The sequence below is a fragment of the Gossypium raimondii genome, chromosome 7 (assembly GCF_025698545.1).
Source record: "Gossypium raimondii isolate GPD5lz chromosome 7, ASM2569854v1, whole genome shotgun sequence".
Classification (NCBI taxonomy): Eukaryota; Viridiplantae; Streptophyta; class Magnoliopsida; order Malvales; family Malvaceae; genus Gossypium; species Gossypium raimondii.
Genome location: NC_068571.1, coordinates 33,125,308 through 33,144,279, shown reverse-complemented (window position 1 = coordinate 33,144,279; position 18,972 = coordinate 33,125,308). Strand labels below are relative to the sequence as shown.

Sequence of the window (18,972 nt, the reverse complement as noted above, 5' to 3'; positions counted from 1 at the left end):
ATATTTCTTAATCTTGACGAGTTCAAAGAAGACCTCTGGGAAGAGGAAAAAATAATTGAAACGTGCTAAGAAGTAGACTATATTTAAAAACAAAATAAATAAATAAAATTGAGCATTGCTATGTAGATAGAATATTTAATTTGTTTTGTTTTTCTGTTTTGAAGTTAATTGATTTTGGCTCAGTCATGCTATATCACGCGATAGGTGCTTCCATATTATTATTACATTTCATAAATTTGATCTTTTAATGTGTATCTCTTTTCTAATTCCCTTATTATTATTTTTAGTTAATTTTTAAATTCAAATTTCATCATTACTCTTAAAAATTTATTCATTTTTAAATACAGAAATCCGTATGGTAATCCACGTGTATTTCATACTAATTTTTTATAATTTTTTTGAATTTTAAGATTTTTCTAAATATTTTTATAAGTGTTAAATTATTTCTTGATGTGACATATAAAACAAATAGTACTATATCAGCATGAAGCACATGGATCACCACACTAATATCGTTAAAAAATTAATGTTTTAGTCAACATATTAGAAAAGCAATTTGACTCTTTTTGAAAGATTAATGGCCAAATTTAGCTAAAAAAAATAAACATCAAATTGACAAAAAAAATTGTAAACATTGAAAACTAAATTTAGGGTTAAATATAACATTGATACCTAAACTTGTCCATTGATACTTAAGGTTTTTTTTTATCCCAAATTGGTACCCGAACTTTTTCTCCATCAACTAGTTTGATATATTTTTTAATACCATTAAATTTGAGATAGGTGGCACAACAAGGTTGTGACACATGGCATGATGACTCCATCATGATGTCATAATCTAATAAATATATTATAAATTAATAAAAATATTTTTAAAAAATATTTTCATTTTTTTCTTATTTCCTTCCTTTTCCCGTATTGATTTCTTCCTTCTTCCTCATCACTTTGCCTTTTTCTTTTCTGAGTTCTTTCAACATTTTTGAATTGCTTTGAAAAGAAATTTAAGATAGTTTCTAGGTTCTTTTTTTTTTTTTCTTATTCCTTCTTTTTTTTCAATAATTCCTTTTTTCTTCCTTCTTTCTCTCGTCACTTTTCCTTTTTTTTTTGGGGTTCATTCAACATTTCTAGGCCAGAACATTAAAACAATAAAAACTTGTAATCAAAAAATTTTTTTGGGTTCATTCAACATTTCTCGCACTAAAAAGAAAAATTACAAAACTCATCAATCCATTAAAACACAAAATCTAGAACATCACAAACAAATTAGAACGCCTATCAGTCCATTAAAAAATCAAGAAAATTAACATCACAAACAAAATCCATTAAAAAATTAACATAACAAACAAAAATCCATCAATCTATAAGAACACAACCAGCAAAAAGAAAATGATGAGAAACAAATCAAAACCAAGACCCATTTCAAGTTTTCGGGTTCTTAAGATTTAGGCTACGGTTGATAAATCCAAATGGTCAAGACATTCAACGTGGTGAGGAGAAGCCACGATCAAAGTTTCATGATTATTCAACGATGGTGGCTCGGTTTGACGTCGAAAAGTAGTGGTAGTGAAGCGATGACCAGAGGCTTTGAAAACAAAAATAAAGTAGAAAAAAATAAGAGTAGGAGCAATAAAGAGAAAGGAAAGTCGTTCGGTACTTCTCTGATTGGTGAGGAAACAGAAACAAGTGGTGACGGCATCAGAACAAAGTGATCGGCGAAGGAGAATCCCAACGGGATTTCAAGGAGTTCTCTATGAAAACAAATCAGAAATGAAAGAGCAATAGGAAAACTTTGGTTAGTGCCATTATTTGGAACGGAGAATGAACACCAGTTGCAGCGTAGAGTGCGGCTGTGGTGCATGCCAGCGACAGGTAGAGTTTGGAAAGAGAAGAGGAGAATAAGAAGAAACTAAATGATAAAAGAAAATGGAAACTGGAATAGGAAAGAAAAGGGAAAGGGAAAGGGAAAGAATAAAAGAAAAGGGAAAAGAAAAAAAATGAAATAGAAAAATAAAGTCATCATGCCACGTGTCACAATCTTGTTGTGCCACCTGTTTCATATTTAACGGCGTTAAAAAAATTACCAAACTAGTTGACAGAGAAAAAGTTCAGGTACCAATCTGGGACAAAGAAAACCTTAAGTACCAATCTATGAGAAGTGGACAAGTTCAAATACCAATCTTATATTTAACCCTTAAATTTATCATTATGTCAATTATTATTGATAATTATGTAAATGACATTAAATTATTATGGAATTGAAACCCACATCACAATGCGGAAATTGTAATTCCAAGCTATACCTTATTATTTATGGTATAATTTTTTCAGAAAAAACGTGTGGAAAATTCATATTATTATGAATTAAATTATTAGATCTATTATACAACCTCCACACATCAGCCTCAAATGTCACCTCATCAGACACACCTTCGCTACCAGCCACCTCCATTAGAAGTAAAACTAGTTGGCACCTAACACCTAGGACCCTTCAATCATGATAAGACAACCATTACTTGTCAATCCACCCGCATTGTCACATAATTGATCTACAAGATCATATTGTTGCCTCTACAATGGCATAAGAAGGTGACTTATTCGCCAATGAGATGTCTACACATGGCATCCCATACCTCTTATATAAAAACCCTCTCACCTTAATAAAAAGGGGATAGCTAATTTTCTCTCTCTTAACTCCTTTAACAATCTCTCTCTCTCATTTCTTCGCCCTCAAAAGGTGACTCACCTTGTACCTTCGCCAAGCTCTTCCATTGTTGATTATTATTATCAACAATTGGTATTGTGAGCATGAACGCTCAAGGCTCATCCATATTTATATATCATTGTCGTTAGAAAAGAGAACCCCCGTCCGAAGTAGCGACAACTTGTAAGAAATCTCATCCAAGACCAACTCTAGAATAGTGCAAGACAAATGACCCAAGATCTCTAGTATGCACATCGAAACATGTACCCGTAGTATTATCAATTTCCACCACCTTGGTACTATAACCAACACACTCAAAGCCATGCTAGTGCCCCACAAGGTGATAAAAACTATCAAAATCCTCATTCAGGCTTTCTATAACTTACAGAAATGCAAAAAAAAGTGAAGGCACCTGAGGAGCAATTGTTATCACAACAAAAAAAAAGCCTTTACCAAGAATACTAAAGGCTTTTCCAAGAATAGCAAGAGCATTGGTGTTAGATGAACTAGATGAATGAATGAAATAAGTAAATTATTGAAGAGTTAAGGGCAATTAGAAACGCTCAAAGGTAGAGCCCTTAAAAGTAGGAGGATGAAACTACGCAATCATTTCATATGGGATAGCGTAGTTCGCAACATAAGGATTATATGGTGTGTAACAACCCATTTTCAGAAGTGTCGAAAATAGTGGTTTTGGGACCACAATTTTGACGTGTGAACCCATAAATATTATTTATTTAATATTTATAAGGTCATTATAATGTCATATTAAAATTTTCTCCGATAATTTTGATGTTTAGTTAGTTAATTAAGGAAAATGACTAAATCGTAAAAATCATAAAAGTTAATCGGTGTTGGTTTTTATTAGCTAAAATGCTTAATTGGTTAAAATGGAAGGATTTATATGGTAATTAGACCTTAATGAAACCTAATGGACAATTAGTGGATGTTTTAATTAAAAATACATTAGATAAAAATGTTAATTTAATAAACAAAGGTAAATAAAATAATAAAACAAAAGAAATAATCATCAGTTTCTTTATTTTGTTTTAACTCCCATCGAAAATCCATTGTTGTTAGAAAGAATCATCAGCTTCTTCAATTTTTTTAACTCCCATCGAAAATCCATTGTTGTTAGTCTCCAAGGTTCAGCCAAGCTAAGACTTTTGCATGTAATTAAAATTTCCACCCATTTTTCATGAATTTTATGTTTTTGATATCGTTGCAGCTTAATCTAGCTAACATAAGGACTATTTTGAATTTTTATTAAAGTTGTGAGAAGTTACCATTTTTATTCTTGAAGGTTTTTACATATTAATGCTTGAGTTTGAAGCTTGATAATGATTTAAGACTATTTCGAAAAATGATTTTGAACAGTTTTGAGTTTAGGAACTAAAATGATAAAATGTTAAAATTGGCTTGGTTTTCTTGTGAAATTTCAGTACTAGAGGGTTGATTAAGGATGAATATGAAATCAACATTTTCGTCCAGGGATTAATTGTGAAAATAAGCTTGTTTCGATTTTAGGGACTAAATTGAACAAAGTGCAAAACTTTAGGGGAATTGTAAAAAATATGAACAGGAACTCATATGCATCAATTGGGTGTTATAATATAATTGAGGCTGATAAATTGAAATAAAATTATTGTATAGATCAAGAACCAGTTGATAATCGTGGAAAAGAGAAAATTATTGACTAGTCCCTAATATTACTATCTTTGTTGTTTGGCCCTGGTAAGTTCATATGGTAGTGTGTTGTATATTTTGGTAATGGTATTATTGAAATTCTGTATTTTGGTGACATTGATTGTAAACATAAATATTACGATTAAATTGGAGAGAAAATAGATTGATACGGAAAGTGTTATACGATTATATGTATTGAGCCTGGATGAACATAAGATAGGATACAATTGGTATGTCAATACGTTATTTTGTGTGTTGTACGGGATTGGCTTGTGATGAAATGATGATATATGACATTTTATTATACACTGAGTATACTGGAATTCAACATTTGTTGCGGATTACTGAGTTATATTTACAGTGATCCTAGTGTGTTTCTAGGGCGGATGTAAAGTCTACGGGCTTGGCACTTGGTTCCCAAGCATATTTTTGGAGGGATGTTAGCCTACGGGCTAGGCACTTGGTGCCCAAGCGTGTTTTTGGTTGGATTGGCTCGGTTGAGCATTCTAACGTGTTTTGGGTGGATAATTGCGTATCTGTATCTGTTCATGTAGTTCATTAGGCTGAGTCTTGATGGTTAAATAATATTATGATGCATATCCTTATCCATATCTCACACAAGTTGACATTATAACAGAGTTGCTCACACAAGCTCATATTATATTGAGGTTATCTGTCTAGGCTAAACCTACGATACGTATAACCTCAGAATCTGCAACAAATGCTAGATCTCGTAATAACATGTAATATCCGTGATCAAACGTACGTATAACCCTAATGACATGCCATACGTATCTTGACCTTCTACTAAGTTCACACAGACACCAATTTTGTATACATATGTCATAACCAATATCTAGACATGTTTTTGTATTTCATTTACAAATCATGTAATCAATCAATATTTACATTTGCACCCTGTACTATTTCATGATAGTCAATATTTACATGACTTTGCAACTCAGTCCCTTTTAAGCCACATATGTCAAATTCACTAAATTCTATTTAAATCTAATATATAGATAAAATCAAACATATTTATACATAACATAATATAACATAGGATAGTAAATTCCATATGAACTTACCTGCTCAAAATGTGAAATAAGGATACTTTAGGGACTAATTTGAAATTTTAGCTTTTCCCGATCAAATCTACTTTGATCCAATTATTGATCTAAACAATTATTCCATATCATCAATCAATACCAAATATCACCATACTATGCTATGATATGCATGGACCAATATGAACTCGATTTTTTATATTCTTAAAATTTACATTTTATTTAATTTAGTCTTTGAACTCAAATAATTATAGCTTTCAATTCCTAGCTTGGATAAAAATCTAATTTCATATATTCTCATTAGGGAACTTATACTTTCTATTCCTAACATAATTTCATGACAAGTTTTACATTTATTCAATTTGGTCCAAATGTAACAAAGTTAACAAATAAGCTAAATTAACTTTACCATTTAGTCGTTTTATATTCTAAACTTAAAATCTATCAATTTAAATCCTAATTTTCAAGAAATCAACAATGGAAATTTTCCAAAACTTTAACAATTTTGCAAACATGGGCTAGCTAAATCAAGCTCTCATGACTCCAAATTCATAAAATAAAATAAAATAAAAAAGACTTGAAATTACCTACCAATTGATGGTCGAAAGTCACCAAAAGCTCTAGGTTTTCTTTCTTCAATTTTGGAAATGGAAAAGATAAATGGGGAAGATGACTTTTTTTTTTACACTATTTTAATTTATATAGTAAGATTAAAAATTAATTAACTTGATTAATTAAACTAATCAAGCTTTGTTTAACTTAATAATTTTTAAACATACTTATTTGATTCTTTTATCACCATCCATTAATTTCCTATGAAAAATGGTTTAACTACCATTTTAGACCTTTAGTTAATTGTCATTTAAGTCATCAAGCCTTTGGTCAATTAAAAATTTATAGCGATTCAATTTTACGATTTAGTCCCTAAGCCTTAAGTAACTATTAATTCAACGAATTTCCTCGACCAAAATTTGATGTAACAATATATTAGACACGTAAATATTAATATTTAATATTTAATATTTACAGACTCGATTTACGAAAATAGGGTTCCGAAAGCACATTTTTTGGTACCATTGAAAATCTGACCGTTACAATTAGCATTATAAAGAAGCATGAGATTGAGACATTCCCCAACCCATAATAAATATTCAAAGGCTGAACCTCCGCCACATCCTCATTGGAACTGATATCTACCATCTAATGAATAGTAATTATGTAAAATGATAATAGCTTTTCAGCTTCACAATACCAAATTTGCTCGTACAAAAATCAAATAACCTACATAAATAAAAGCAATTAATTAGAATAGAATCATAAAATACCTTTAGCGATTGAGTCAATGTTTGATCTCGTACATGACCCAACATCCCTAGAACCTCTGGTAGATGAATCCCCACTAGATTGACCCACATGTATTTTACTTCTTGGTCGACTTATAAGCTTATATGGTTGCTTTGGCTTCTTTAATTTGTCACTTTGATAATCTCATTTCGCAAATAAAAAATACTTCCAAATATTATGCAAACTCAAGGTGTTTTCTACCTTCAATGGTGAATGTTTGCACAAATGAAGATACCAACAAAGCTTTGCATCCGTGTTAGGAATAGGATTATTAGTGCTCAGATTGCTTGAGTGTATGCACCAAGAAATGGGGAATGGAAAGTTACCACCGCAATGTTAACGTATCTTAATATAATTCTCCCTCGAGAGTTGCCTATTGCTCTTGGTGTTGTCTAACATGGCACTCTTACCCTTACGTGCCATGAAGAACACAAAGCCTTTTTGGTAAATTTCACTCGTTGGAGACATAATGTAAGACTTACAAAACACATCAAAAAAAGCCCACCATAAGGTCTTTATCAATTATCTAAGTGCAACTCTGTATGAATTTAAAACTTCGATGGAAAAGAGATGAAGGGAAAGATGAAACCCCACTTCAAAAACATAAAGAAAAAAAAAGAAATATGGCGAGCCTTTCCCTTTTAGGCCAAATTCACTTAACTTATGTCTCCCCTCTGGTTCTGAAAACTTGCATCTAAATTTTGAATAAACTTCCACTCCCCTACACTTCGACAACCTGTTCATCTTCTCCACTGTGGTGCTACATTCAGACTACTTTCGGTAGCCATATTGTGAGGTCTCCTAGGTACCCTTTTGTGTTTAAAAATATGTTTACCAACCATAACACTCAAGATAACAAAAAGAAATGTAAAGTAAAAATGAGAAACATATGAAAGAAGAAAATATACCTACCAGATCAAATAAAAGCAACCTAAGCTCTTAACCACTGCAGAAACAAAGAAAAAGGAAAAAGTAGAAAATCAAACCAAGTTATAAAATGAGTAAAACAATATAACTTTCCTATTCATAAATTAGAGATTTCTCTTGCTATACCCAAGTTGCAAATCAAAAGAGCAATCACGCGTGACACTTGTGCGTATTTCCTAAAAAGCGCAATGAAACTCTCTCCCAAGCAGTGACATGTCTTACCTCATTATTGCTAACAATGGATTAAGATGATTCCCCAAAATATGCATCACCATTTAACGCATACCACCAACTATTCATATTGGCACCGAAACTTAAAACCTAAGAAAAAAAAGGTCAAATTTCAAGATATAATATCCAAAACTTTAAAGTTATCTCTAACATTTACCAACTTTCCCATAGGACCCTTCAATCACCTCGGTGGATGTCACTTTAAGACCTACCCCTCGACAAATGGGGCAATTGTTATACCACCTCCGCACATCACCCTCGAATGTTGCCTCATCAAGCACACATTTGTCACTAGAAACCTCCGCAAGAGGCAAGGCCAATTGGCACCCAACACCTAGGGCCTTTCAATCATGATGAGGCATCCATCACTTATCAAGCCACCATACATTGTCACATCACCGATCTACAGGATCACATCGCGGCCTTTACAATGGGACAAGGAGATGACCCATTCGCTAATGAAATTGTCCACACATGGTATCCCAAACCTCTCTCTCGACTCTTCCAGCAATCTTTCTCTCCCCTTTCTCCTTCTTTTTTCTTATCCTCTCTTGTCACCTTTGAGTGAATTGTCTTGTACCATGGCCAACCTTTTCTTTTATTGATTCTGTCGAAACCATTTTTAATTTTTTTTAAAACGGGTATCGACTTTGAAAATAAAATGGGAGTCGCCACCAATATTTTATTGAGGTGTGATCGGTTCACCATTAAAAATGATTTTGGTCTACGAAATTTGAGAAAACAAGTTCGGGAGTCGGTTACGCACGAGGAAGGGTTAGCACCCTCGTAACGCCCAAAATTGGTACCAAATTGATTGTTTAATGTCTTAGTGCCGAAACTTTGAAAAGATTTTAAAATACGATCTTTTGGTTAGAAAACTCGAATGAACTAAATTGAACGATAGGACGCACTTATTTTGAAGAAATAAATTGTCACACTCAGTGAGTTAGGGTGCTACAATTCAATCTTTGAAATCAAATTTGTCCCCTTTTTTTTTAAAAGAAAATCATGTATTTTAAGAAGGTTATTTGATTATTTAAGTCAATCAAGAAATCAGAATCCAGTAAGTCAGGGTTCAATTTCTCAAAATTCTTATACATCAAATATTGCCTCTATTTTAAAATCGAGATATCAAAATGTCGTATCCAGTAAGTTAGAATCCAATATTTTGAAATATTAAGAACTTTATTTTAACAATTGTATGGTTTTAATAAAATGAATACTTGATTATCTAAATTCGTCGAGAAGAATTGAAGCCCAGTAAGTTAGGGCACAATTTTCTCGAGAATCGTGAGTATCGAGTATTTTGACAATTTGCGGAATGAGATGATTTTAATATTTTTATTAAAACACGATTTTTTTTTAAAAATGTAATGTATTTAAATGGCAACGCACCATGCAAGATTCAAATATAAAAGATACACCAATGAGTGATGAACAATAAATAAACATAAGCAAGTATAATAACAATAATTTCAATCATACATTATGCAAATATCAACATCAACATTCAAAAACTATTAATCTAAAAGAAAAATAAAGTGAAAATCATAAAAAACAAAAATACGAGAAAAGAATTTTGGAATTATAAAATACGTATACAAAATTATTCGTTCTAAAAAGAAAAAACAAAACAAAATAAGTAAAATGAAATAGAAAATTTAAAAGAAAAAAAGCATTTATGTCATGAAAAGAGAGAGTAAAATTTGCCATTTGAAATTAATAATATTATATCGTATACATATGTACAATAAAATACTTCAATATAAATTATGTATACGTATAGGAAAGGATCATGGAATGCTGTTGTGTGAACTTTTAAAGTCAATTGTATATACATATATGAAAAATGTTTAAAATAAAATATTTGTAAAATTTAAGTAATAATATACAAAAACATAAAATAATAACGTATAATAAAATAATAGAAACCATAATAAGATTAAGTTTATTGATATATAAAAAAATAATGATAGTAACAAATAATAATAAACTAGTTAATTTAATAATAAAAGGACAAAACAATAGACAAATTTTGAATTAAAATAAATGTGCAATCGAACGAAAATGAGAACTGACTAATATCAAAGGGACTATTATAGCAATTTAACGTGCAAATCCCCTTTGGCATACGGATCAGAATCTTCGAAACGGTGCCGTTTAAACATGGATCCAATTGAAACAGAAATCCAATATAGTGTATAAATTAAAATAATAATAATTAAATTAAAACAATACAAAACACAAAAGGACCTGTGGCGCAAATGGACCATTGAAGTAAAACGCGCGGATCCTTCCCTCGGATCGGGTCACCACGCGGATATGAACCTTTAAACAACGCTGTTTTGAAATCATCAGATTGGCATCAAACGGCGACGTTTCTTTCACTGCTTATAGACTGAACCCTAGAGCATTAACAACCATTTCATTCTTAAAAAACCTAAAGAGAAGTTTTCTACGCCGCTCTGTACAACGATCCTTCAAAAATGGATCTTCGAATCCTCGCTCAAGCTCCGAATGCAACGGAGAGAACAAGGATCCGGTCACAAGGTATTTTCTTCCCTTTCTATACTCTCCTTTTTTGTTATACTGCTTGAATACTGAACAGATAATTGAAGAAAAGAGAACCGAAAGAAAAATAAAAAAGGCAAAAGAAAAATTCAAATCACCTTTGGAATTCTCTGTTTTTCTCTTTGAATTTTTTTTCCTCTCGTATTCAAATATTCTTTGTGTGTGTGTTGATATCGTAAAAAAAAAGGGTCCTTTTTACAGATTTCGTTGGCTCTTTTTATAGCCGAATAAAAAAAATAGAAATACAATGTTTTTCTTTGTCTCTGCTGCGTTGTTTGCTCTGTTTGCAGGTACGTTCGTACGGTGACGTGGTGCGGCGCGTTTGGAGGCTTGCGTGTTGGTGGTGCACGTGAGGCTTGTGTGTGAGGGCAATGGCTGCTGTGCTCATGGAGAGCGGCAGCAACGGCTTGTTGCAAGCTGCTAGGGTTTCTACAATCGGGTTGGGGATTTGGGCTGTAATGGGTTTGTAATTTGGGCCTGGTGTTGGGTAATGTAATTAGGTAATTAGGTTTGTGATATTGGGGCTAAGTGGTCTGATGTATTTTGGGATTGGGTAAATTAATTGGGCCTACTGTTGTAATAAACTGGACATTTATTTATTATATATATATATATATTTTTATATATTTATATTTGATTTTAATACTTGGGCTCGGGCCGGGCGAAATTTGGGTATTACAGATTCTTAGTATCAATAAAATCAAAATGATTTTAGGATAGTTAGTTTTTTTATATAAAAAATTATAATTAGAAACCTTACCTAAAATTTGTCTTTGAATGTAAATTACAAACGGAGCAGTTTATATATACATTAATTACAAGATATTCAATATGTTGTTGTCAGCTAACAGATATAGCTGATATGCTAATCAACACCATATATAAAATTTTTATATAAATAAAAATCTCAGTTTAATTAGTCAATATATATGTGGAAAAGTTTGGTCAATTGTTGAAACTTGAAAGATGTCATTTGACAGTGAAAGCCACAGCTGGATCTTGGAAACTTCTCTCTCTGGTTTATATAAAAAATAGAGGTATTTAAGAATGATCGGATTGTCTCCAGCTTTACACAAAGAAAATTGCCCAAATCTAATTAATATATAAAATTTTCCATGTGAAGGATACCTTTAAGTCAATGTGATACATTAAACAAGGCAACAATAGCCAACTGATCATTTTCTTTTCTCTATTCAATAATTTAAAATTTAAAATTTATTTATTTTATTGAATAGAGAAAAAAAAGGACTATCATTAATGATGAAAGAAAAGTATATTTAGTGGCTTTCTGGAAAAGTAATTAAATCAATTAGCAATATTGATTGGGTTAGAAAGAATAATGTTGAAGGAATTTTAATATTTCTAAAAATTTAAAACCAGAAAAAGATATACAGGGTATGAGTTTCGTGTTTGGTTATTTCAAAAGCGCCCTTGTCATTGTTCCAACCAAAAGGGAGACAAATTGTGGCGAAGTTCCAAGCTCTTCCATTCACACCCAATAATAATATCTATAGAAGGTTGTCCCTCCTTTCTAAAAACCAAAAACAAATATGAACGTAAAAGGACAAATCTCTTTTTGACTATCATCAACCAACCAAACAAACACATCAAATGGTTATTTTTATCTGTCAAGCAATTAGTATTTCCCATATGAGGTCCCAAAAAATAAGAAGAAATCTTCGCTTCTTTTGTCATCAATATTCCATTTCATCCTTTTTTGTGATGAGCTGAAGCAAGATTTTGAATTTCACAAATAACAGTTGGATACAACACAAATCCTTCGTACTTACTGTGTGAATGAGTATGAATGTGTCAAAAAAACCAATTTTTTTAAATTTTTGTTTTTGTTTCTTAATGTATCCACGTTCTGTAGGCCCATTAAGGGATAGACGTTGACTTCGAGTTTTAAAGCTGCTCTATACCTGAGGCAAGGATCGAACTCTCGATGACTTATTAAGGTAAAAGAGATCCTTGCTATCTCACCTAACTCTTGTGGTTAACAATAATTATCATTATTGTAGTGGTAAAATTTATTTTTATATATTAAGTATCATATTTTTACCAATAATTTGGAGGGATAAATGATTAAAATCTCTTGTTCGCACCTCAAGAACATGGCTGGCAATCAGATGGGTTCAGATCGAGTTATTTTAAGTTTGGACTTTTTCAAGTTTGGATCTTATCAAGTTGATTTTTTTTTTAGATTTGAGCTTTTTTAAGTTTGAGTTTTTTATATTCGATGTAATTATATATACATAATTTAATTTTTACATCTCAATATAAATTATTAATTTATTATATTTTCACGTACATCTTTATTGTACCAAAAAATGATATTTTAATTATATTTTATTAAAATTAATATTCTTATTGTTATTTTTAATTCGTTCTATAACTTTAATTGTGTTAAATCATTTTATTATAAAGATATGATATATTACACATTAATTATATTGATTTTAAAATAATAGTTAGTATTTGTTATCTTGTGACAAAGTAATTTTTTATTCAACAAGCAACTTTGAAAAATTGACATGTGTTTTTTCTTTAAATATTTATTTTTAATTTACTATACTCCTATAGGACACTGTCAACCCCTAATCCTACTTATACAGTCCAAGTGTACCAAATAATTTCTCTTAAAATAATTGATAAGAAAACTTTATTCTCAAATAATACAAAAGGAACGAGTGTTTTTATATTTTGTATAATGAAGAAATTTTATGCTTATGAAAATAAAGGTTAAAATATGTCATAGGTCTCTATACTTTTCACAAATTAGGAGTTTAGTCTCTGTACTTTTATTTCTAGAATTTGGTCTCTACTTTTTCAGATTTCAAAATTTAGGTTTAATTGTTGACACTATTAAATTTGTTGGTATGACATTTTGAAATAAAAAAGTACCTCCTTAGTAGCCATGCAACTAAAAAAATGATGTTATAATGAAACTAAATTTAACAAAATAATTTTAACATTGTTAATAGTTACACTGAATGTTGAAATCCGAAAAGTAGAAAGACTAAATTCTTAGAAATAAAAGTAAAAGAACTAAACTTCAAACTTGTGAAGAGTACAGAGATTTATGATATATTTTAACCAAAATAAATAAATTTTGTATTATAAATTGAATTAATATAAAATTTTGATACGATATAATACTATATAAAAATATATGTTACTTTAAATTCTAAAATTTTGCTTTTGTACTTATGTGTTACTCCTCAAAAATTGCAATTTCATTCAAACTCTTTAAATTTGAATGAATTTAGAGTATAGGAAGAAATTAAAGATCATAATTTCATAATGATAATAAAGACTAGTAGCTAGGCATCTAGATTGTAGTTGGTAATTTGAAGGGAAATGAAAAAGATTCAAGGAATATATCATCACATGCAAACGTGGGATTACTAGACTTTTTGGTTAATTAGAGTCAAAACTTCCAACAGAAACCAAAAGAAATTTTGAATCTATTAACACATTAAAGTCAGAGCGGCGCTTATAGCTTCAGCATTCAAAAACCACAGCCAGAGGGAGCCGTTAGAGAAAAACCATCCCCCGCTGGTCCCTCCATATATAAATATATATGATGGCGAACCACCCCCCCCTAGCCCTTCTCTACGCCGCCCACCCCAAGGTCCAAACCCTAACAAAAACAAAGAAACCATTGCGGTCTATTACTCACGTTGACGCCTCCATATATAAATATATATAAAGTATAAAATTGAAACCCTAAAGGTGCTCTATAACCCCCCCGCCCCACGCACGATCAGTCGTTAGGTTAACAGCTAGCCTCGCCCTATTTTTGGCCTTTTCCCTCCAATTTAGGTCAACTTACGTATACATGACGTTTTTACATGTATCTTTTACTACACACTAGTCTTAACTAAAACATGTACTGTAAATGTTGTTAGTGTTTTTTTTTTTAAATTTTTAAAATTTGAATATTTAAGTCTATAGTAATGATTAATCTCTTTATTGTAGACATTTTAAAAAAATTAAAAAACTGAACATGTATTTCACTTTTATGAGTAAAAATTAAACCTTAAACCTTATGATTAAAGAACGAGGTAAGTAATCATCACACGCACTACCATTGTTTATATTTCATTTTATATCATCATAATTGTGATATTATACTAAAATGCTTGCATCTAATTGGTGGGATTGTTTATTCAATCGTCTTAAGAAATGATATTTATGAGATCCGAAATTAGAAATGGTTGATACAAACATGTTTTTGGTGGTGGGTTTCGTGTGAAACTCATCCAAAGCGATGGAAAGTGACAAAGAGATGCTTTTGTTGTCATTTTGTGATTGCAAATGGGAGAGGAGAGGCTGACTTTATTTTATCCCAAAAGTCACGCTCACAGCTCTCTCGTCCCGAGGGACCAAACTTGAAGGGATTAGCTAATGAAAAGGGCCAATCCCCTCTTAGCAACTTTGAAAAGGAAGCGACCTCTGAAAGAGAGTGATTTGTACGTACTACTACTAACTATAAAGACATGACGATATGAATGAATTTAATATATTATTTATCTATGACCAAAGTCTAATGTTTTCATATTATTCCATGTTAATTTGGATTTAATTATATCTGGAATTGAATTGAGACATTTGTTTTAGTGTGATTGCAATTTTTGTTTAAAATTATTTATAATATTTTTTACTATTAAATAAAAAGATAAATACGTATTAAAACGAATCTACATCTTTTTTCTTCTACATATGCTAAGTGAGCAAAAAAATCAATGAATTATGATGGGTAATTTCCTCTTCTTCTTTTTTGCCTTAGAGATATAAAGAGAACAAAAAGTGGGAGATGCAACATGCTATTCTAGTTGGGTTTCCTTGTATGAATGTTTGAGATCCGGTCAAGCAAACAAGACGTTCCAGCAAGGGAGTGGGTAGTCAGGGGATTCTACCATGAGCTCAAGAAAACGCACAAAAAATTTCTAACTTATACCAATATTTAAATTTCTCATAAATTTAAGAAATATTGGTATGCGCTTAGAGGTAATAGTAGAAGTTTGTAACAGGGTCTGTGGCACCTTCCAATCCAACCAATTTTTTTTGGCTAATAATTAAATCAATTTCGAAACATGGAAACCCATGTCTCCATTACATAAATAAAATAGAGAATGAAATTCAAAGTTAAAGGAAATTAGGAAAAGGGCAACATTAAGTAGAGTAGGAAGATTAAATTAAAGAAGTAGAAGTGGTATGTGGTAGAGGGAGATTGCATGCAGTACAATCTTTTCCAAACTAGGGTTTGGTGAGAGAAAAGGAAAGGGAGTTAATTAATTAGTAGAAGCAAGTAATAGAAAAAGTGTTGAAGAATGGTCTTTGATGGGGACGAGAGAAAAACGGACTTCATCTATAAAAGGCAATTTAACTCCCACGTTACTAGCTGCATTCAAAACATGAATGGGCCTTTTGCCTTCATTTTTCAAAATAGAACCACTTTCTTTTCCTTTTAGCTCTACATAATGTCCAATTTCTTCAAAACCAGGACCACCTTTTTTTTTTTCTTTTTGATTATAAAGTCTAACCTTCCCTTACCTCTTTTCCCCCTTTATTTGTTTAGTCCTCAGCACGAATCCATAATGGCCAATTTCTAGAGGATCACTTGACTTAGATGAAAGTCTACCTTTTTCTCTCCCTGATGTTTATTAAAAATATTATTTATTTAGTGGGGCATGCGATTTCAGCTGAGTTGGGATCTTCTATACCATCAACTTTGGGCTAATATATTACCGAAAGAGAAAGGGCGAATACATGGGTAGGTGTTGGGTTTCGATTAGGTATGGAACCCATAAATAACACCCAACGCTTCCTTGCACATCATTCCGTATGAAATATTCAGCTTCTTTTATTATTATTATATAATATATGGCAGTTCTTGTTGTGATGTACTTGTAATTGCCATAATATTTCTTTATGAAAAATTATAATAATTTGATTGAGAAAAGATAACGAAAAATATTAACATAATATAAGCATATTTATTTATTTCAATAATTTTTTAGACTTAAATAAATTATATTACAATAATCTTGAGATGAATGTGTGATTAAGTGAGAGATTTAATCTGTTTTGGTTGTGGGTTTGCTGGATAAAGATTTTATATTTTTTCTCTAAATTTGCAAATAGGGATAGTAAGGAAGCGAGGTTGAGAGATGATGTTAAATCTATCAACATTTTGTAATTGGTATTTTTGTTCTACCATCCGTCTTACTCTATTATGAAATTGATGTTGGATGTATCCAATGCCGACCCAAATCAATTTGAGTTTTACTATTTATTTGTAAGTATAATAACAAATTTAACCCTTAATATCTACCTCTTTTGTTTAATTAACCCTAACTTTTTAAGTTAAATTTCACATTCAACATTTAAAAAGAAAGTTGAATTTGATCATCAACAAAAGGTTGAATTACTTTTTTAACAAAATACTAACTAAAATATTAAATTTTTTAATATTGAAGCCAACATAGCAATTCACTGTACTTCATGTATATTTTTTTGAGTTTTTATGAACTTTTTAATTTTTTAATTTTGTAATATTTAAATTATTTATTGATATGGCATGAAGTACACATGGATCTGCTATACATATTGTCATGCCAACATCATTAAAATTTTAATATTATAGTCAACATTTTGTTAAAAAATAATTTGACTCTTTTGAAAGGTTGATGATTAAATTTAGTTAAAAATAAAACAAATGCCAAATTATCAAAAAATGTAAATATTAAAAACTAAATTTGTAACTATGCCTTATTTATAATATTTCCAATCTATTTTAGTTATTCTAAATGGTTAATATTTTCATTTTGGACTTTGAGAAATTTTTAAAAAGAATTTAGAGTTTTCTATGTAACAGTTTTATTCTGTTAATTGTTTTATATAGGTATAGTGATAAATTTAAGTCCTTAATATTTACTATTTTTATCATTTTGACTTTAATTCTTTTATTATTAATTTGGTTCTCAACTTTCAAAATTTGGAAAAATTGATTAGATTATTAAAATTTTTATAAAAAAAATACACATAGACTATGTAACACTTTAATTATCTTTTACATAAAAAATGTAATTGAACTAAAATTGAAGATTAAGAATCAAAGGAGGTAAAATTGATATCTCTTGTAAAAAAAATTGCTTACCCCACGTGACTTTTCAACCTACTCCGACATGAGGACCACATCATAGAATTAAATGAAACTGATTTATGTATTAGATTTATAGAGCACTTTACAATTATATTATGAGTTTGATGAATATAAAATACGCAAATCTCAATTTATTTTGTTCCATTATTTTCCTTGGATATGACTACGGTGACAGCATAGATGCTTCCCGGCAGAAATAGTGCCATTGTCAAGCAAACACTCAGCCAGAATTGTCTCTGCAACAAATTCCCCCCAAAAAGGCCTTAGCTTCACTCAAATATAGCTTTTCCAACACATATATCAAAATCAAGTTGAAAGGATTTATCTCAATGTAAAGACATCTGGTATGTCTGGGGGTTAAAATATAGATACAACCTTTAACTTTGTTTTATGATTAGGAAACAGCTTTGTATGAAAGAAAAGAAAAGGATTCATTACCTTAGGTCCTCTTTTTCTGAGAACTCCAATGGGAGGCATGACAATGGCTAAGATCAAGTCGGTGCAATTGGCATCTCCGGCCTTGCAATTACATTTAGCTTTGCAGCAGTCGCATCTCACACATATGCACATGGTTGGTTAGATCGATAAAAGATGCAGTAAAGTGAGGCTTCACATACATTGATTATATACAGCTGCACCCCAAAGGATGCTTTCGTAGTTTGGGTGACCACCATTTTATGACGTCAATAAGGAATCAATCAATCAACAAATCCTTAAAAATACATTTTACCCTTTATTAAAAAATGGATAGAATAGTCCCTAAACGTTAAATCAAAAAATAAATTGGTCATTTCTATTAAAAGTACCATAAATCTCTACTGTTAAAATTTAACGTGGCTAGTAGAATAGCCAGAAAGTTACACGTAGTGTGCTCCACATGTACCTTATTCTAACGTATAGGGACTGGTTTTTAACAATAGAATTGGATGAAATTTTTAACAAAATGATGAGTTTGTTCTTTGATCTAATGCACATAAACTAATTTATCTAATTTTAAAATAAAGGAAGCAAAATACAATCTGATTTCTAATAAAAGGCCTTCAAAATAATTTTACCCACATATATTCCTTCCCTCCTATATTTATTAGCTTGTGCTCACCAGCTCATTCATTTCCTTTTATTGTAAAGAATCGGTTTGAGAATCATACACTAACACTACTAACATTATAATATTATATATATGTGAATAAGTGGGGAGTGAATAGGTTTGGGCATCTATTCCTCCATGTTCTCGTGTTTATCATCAATATCAGGCTTCCCTTTTTGCCTTCAGC

At 30.8% G+C, this 18,972-nt stretch overlaps 1 long non-coding RNA gene across 1 annotated transcript; it reads right to left on the bottom strand.

Annotated features, from left to right (window-relative positions):
• Window positions 1-17,740: 17,740 nt before the first annotated feature.
• On the bottom strand, window positions 17,741-18,312 carry LOC105795186 (uncharacterized). Its single transcript, XR_001134214.2, has 2 exons — window positions 18,137-18,312; window positions 17,741-17,934 (listed from the first exon to the last, which is right to left on the bottom strand). It is a non-coding gene; the product is annotated as an uncharacterized LOC105795186 (long non-coding RNA).
• Window positions 18,313-18,972: the final 660 nt, after the last annotated feature.